The 4662-nt window shown below is 38.2% G+C and overlaps 1 non-coding gene across 1 annotated transcript; it reads left to right on the top strand.

Moving 5' to 3' along the window:
- The first annotated feature begins 2510 nt into the window (after positions 1 to 2510).
- On the top strand, positions 2511 to 2618 carry LOC112761096 (small nucleolar RNA R71). Its single transcript, XR_003181507.1, has one exon. It is a non-coding gene; the product is annotated as a small nucleolar RNA R71 (small nucleolar RNA).
- The last annotated feature ends 2044 nt before the right edge of the window (positions 2619 to 4662 follow it).

The following is a 4662-nucleotide window of genomic DNA, read 5'->3' on the forward strand; positions in this document are numbered from 1 at the left end:
AAAGAATAGATGATGAAGAAGAAGAAATGGAGGAGAGGGAGAGGGTGATGTGGTTCGGCCAAGAAGGGTATAGAGGGGTTGTGTTGTGTGAATTTGAAGAAGAGTGGAGGACTTTATATAGGGAATGGAGGGGGGTTATGGTTCGGCCATATGGGTGGGTTTGGGTGGGAAATTGGTTTTGAATTTTGAAGGTAGGTGGAGTTTAAGAGGTAGGTTCATGGGGAAGAGTGGATGGATGTGAGTGGTGAAGAGGTGATGGGGAAGAGAGTTTGAGGTGATTGGTGAAGGGTTTTTGGGAAAGAGTGTTTATGGGGTTGTGTGAAAGAGAGTGGTGAGAAGAAGTGAGTGGAGGTAGGTGGGGATCCTGTGGGGTCCACAGATCCTAAGGTGTTCAAGGAATTACATCCCTGCACCCCTTAGGCATGTAAAAAATGCCTTTGTATCCAACTCTGGGCGTTCAGCGCCAGGTTGGTGGCCATTTTGGGCGTTCAACGCCCATCTGTGTGCCATTTCTGGCGTTGAACGCCAGAACCATGCCTGTTCTGGCGTTCAGCGCCCGGAAGCTGCCCATTTTGGGCGTTCAGTGCCAGAACCATGCTCTGTTCTAGCGCTGAACGCCAGACAGATGCTCTTCCAGTGTGTGATTTTTCTTCTGCTATTTTTGATTCTGTTTTTAATTTTTCTATTTATTTTGTGACTCCACATGATCATGAACCTAAGAAAACACGAAAAACAATAAAAATAAGAATTAGATAAACATTGGGTTGCCTCCCAACAAGCGCTTCTTTAATGTCAATAGCTTGACAGTGGGCTCTCATGGAGCCTCACAGATGTGCAGAGCTTTGTTGAAACTCTCCAACACCAAACTTAGAGTTTGGATATGGGAGTTCAACACTAAACTTAGAGTTTGGTTGTGGCCTCCCAACACCAAACTTAGAGTTTGACTGTGGGGGCTCTGGTTGACTCTGCTTTGAGAGAAGCTTTTCAAGCTTCCTCTCCATGGTTGCAGAGGGAGATCCTTGAGTTTTGAATACAAGGGAGTTCTCATTCCATTGAAGGACTATTTCACCTCTGTCAACATCAATCACAGCTCTTGCTGTGGCCAGGAAAGGTCTTCCTAGGATGATGGATTCATCCTCTTCCTTTCCAGTATCCAGGACTATGAAATAAGTAGGTATGTAAAGGCCCTCAACCTTTACTAATACATCTTCTACTTGTCCATAAGCCTGTTTTCTTGAGCTGTCTGCCATCTCTAGTGAGATTTTAGCAGCTTGCACCCCATAGATTCCCAGTTTCTCTATTACAGAGAGGGGCATGAGGTTTATTCCTGAACCAAGGTCACACAGAGCCTTAAAGATCATGGTGCCTATGGTCCATGGTATTATGAACTTTCCAGGATCCTGTCTCTTCTGAGGCAATGTCAGTTGATCCAGATCACTTAGTTCATTGATGAACAAGGGAGGTTCAACTTCCCCAGTATCAATGCCAAATAATTTGGCATTCAGCTTCATGATTGCACCAAGAAACTTGGCAGTTTGCTCTTCAGTAACATCCTCATTCTCTTCAGAAGAGGAATACTCATCAGAGCTCATGAAGGGTATAAGGAGGTTCAATGGAATCTCTATGGTCTCTAGATGAGCCTCAGAGTCCCTTGGTTCCTCAGAGGGAAGCTCCTTATTGATCACTGGACGTCCCAGGAGGTCTTCCTCCTTGGGATTCACGTCCTCTCCTCTCCTCACAAGTTCGGCCATGGCGCTTATGTCAATGGCCTTGCACTCTCCTTTTGGGTTCTCTTCTGTATTGCTTGGGAGAGTACTAGGAGGGATTTCAGTGATCCTTTTACTCAGCTGGCCCCCTTGTGCTTCCAGATTTCTAATGGAAGACCTTGTTTCATTCATGAAACTTACAGTGGCCTTAGATAGATCAGAGACTAGATTTGCTAAATTAGAAGCATTTTGTTCAGAGTTCTCTGTCTGTTGCTGAGTTGATGATGGAAAAGGCTTGCTATTGCTAAACCTGTTTCTTCCACCATTATTAAAGCCTTGTTGGGGCTTTTGATCCTTCCATGAGAAATTTGGATGATTTCTCCATGTTGAGTTATAGGTGTTTCCATAAGGTTCACCTAAGTAATTCACCTCTGCTATTGCAGGGTTCTCAGGATCATAGGCTTCTTCTTCAGAAGATGCCTCTTGAGTACTGTTGGATGCAGCTTGCATTCCATGCATACTCTGAGAAATCATATTGACTTGCTGAGTCAATATTTTATTCTGAGCCAATATGGCATTCAGAGTATCAACCTCAAGAGCTCTCTTCTTCATAGGCGTCCCATTACTCACAGGATTCCTTTCAGAAGTGTACATGAACTGGTTATTAGCAACCATGTCAATGAGTTCTTGAGCTTCTGCAGGCGTTTTCTTTAGGTGAATGGATCCACCTGCAGAAGTGTCCAGTGACATCTTTGATAGCTCAGATAAACCATCATAGAATATATCCAGGATGGTCCATTCTGAAAGCATGTCAGAAGGACACTTTTTGATCAACTGTTTGTATCTTTCCCAAGCTTCATAGAGGGATTCACCTTCTTTCTGTCTGAAGGTTTGAACATCAGCTCTAAGCTTGCTCAGCTTTTGAGGGGGAAAGTACTTGGCTAAGAAAGCCGTGACCAGCTTATCCCAAGAGTTCAGGCTGTCTTTGGGTTGAGAATCCAACCACAATCTAGCTCTGTCTCTTACAGCAAAAGGGAAAAGCATGAGCCTGTAGACTTCAGGATCTACTCCATTAGTCTTAACAGTATCACATATCTACAAGAATTCAGTTAAGAACTGAAAAGGATCTTCAGATGGAAGTCCATGAAACTTGCAGTTCTGCTGCATCAGAGAAACTAATTGAGGTTTCAGCTCAAAGTTGTTTGCTCCAATGGCAGGAATGGAGATGCTTCTTCCATGTAAATTGGAATTAGGTGCAGTAAAGTCACCAAGCATCTTCCTTACATTATTATTATTTTCGGCTGCCATCTTCTCTTCCTGTTCGAAAATTTCTGAAAGGTTATCTCTGGATTATTGTATTTTAGCTTCTCTTAATTTTCTCTTCAGTATAGGGATCCTTTGTGAGTGGAAGAAAAGAGGGGGAGATAAAGAATGTGATGTAAAGGAAGAAACACAACTGTACGGATGGAAGAGATGTGAGATGAGATGTTAGGATATGAATGAATAAATAGAATAGGATGGGGGAGGTATAATTTTCGAAAATTATTTTGAAAAAGAGTTAGTGTTTTTTGAAAAATGGTTTTTGAAAAATGTTAGAAATTTTCGAAAAATTTTTAAAATTTAAAAATAAAAATAATTAGTTAATAAAAAAGAAATTTTTGAAAAAGAGGGAAGATATTTTCGAAAATTTGAGAGAGAGAGAGTTAGTTAGGTAGTTTTGAAAAAGTTAAGAAACAAACAAAAAGTTAGTTAGTTAGTTGTAACAATTTTTGAAAAGATAAGAAGTTAGGAAGTTAGAAAAGATATTTTGAAAAGATATTTTTGAAAAAGATAAGATAAGAAGATATTTTAGAAACTAATTTTGAAAAAGATTTGATTTTTGAAAAAGATTTTGAAAAAGATAAGATTTTCAAATTGAAAATTTGATTTGACTTATGAGAAACAATTTGATTTTAAAAATTTTTTGAAAAAGTCAATCCAAATTTTCGAATTTGATGAGAGAAAAAGGGAAAGATATTTTTTTGATCTTTGAATTTTTATGATGAGAGAGAAAAACAAGAAAAATGATGCAATGCATGAAATTTTTAGATCAAAACAATGAATGCATGCAAGAATGCTATGAATGTCAAGATGAACACCAAGAACACTATGAATGTCATGATGAACATCAAGAACATATTTTTGAAAAATTTTTAATGCAAAGAAAACATGCAAGACACCAAACTTAGAATTCTTTAATGCTTAGGCACTAAGAATTCAAGAATGCATATGATAAACATGAAAAGACACAAAACAAAAAATCATCAAGATCAAACAAGAAGACTTACCAAGAACAACTTGAAGATCATGAAGAACACTATGAATGCATGATATTTTCGAAAAAATGCAAGATGCATATGCAATTGACACCAACTTATAACATGACTCAAGACTCAAACAAGAAACACAAAAATATTTTTGATTTTTTTGATTTTCTAATATTTTTTTTGGATTTTTTCTTTTATATTTTTTGCATATTAAAAGGAAAAATGAGGATTCCAAAAATTTTTAATATGAATTCCAGGAATCTTGCCATGTTAGTCTAAAGCTTCAGTCCAGGAATTAGACATGGCTCACTAGCCAGCCAAGCTTTCAAAGAAAGCTCCAGTCCAAAACACTTGACATGGCCAATGGCCAACCAAGCTTCAGCAGGTGATCATGGATCAGCAGCAGGTGGATGAGCAACAACTAATTTGCTCTTGATAACAAATTGCAAGCCTCAGTCCAAATGAATTTAGACATGGCTTTACAGCCAGCCAGGCTTCACATGCTTCATGAAACACTAGAATTCATTCTTAAAAATTTTGAATAAATTTTTGAAAACATTTTTATTTTTTTCGAAAACAAAAGAGAAATTTTTTTTTTTTTTCGAAAACATATGAGAGATTTTTGAAAATATTTTTGAAAGATTTTTTTT

This window comes from Arachis hypogaea, chromosome 16, assembly GCF_003086295.3.
Source record: "Arachis hypogaea cultivar Tifrunner chromosome 16, arahy.Tifrunner.gnm2.J5K5, whole genome shotgun sequence".
NCBI classification, from domain to species: Eukaryota; Viridiplantae; Streptophyta; class Magnoliopsida; order Fabales; family Fabaceae; genus Arachis; species Arachis hypogaea.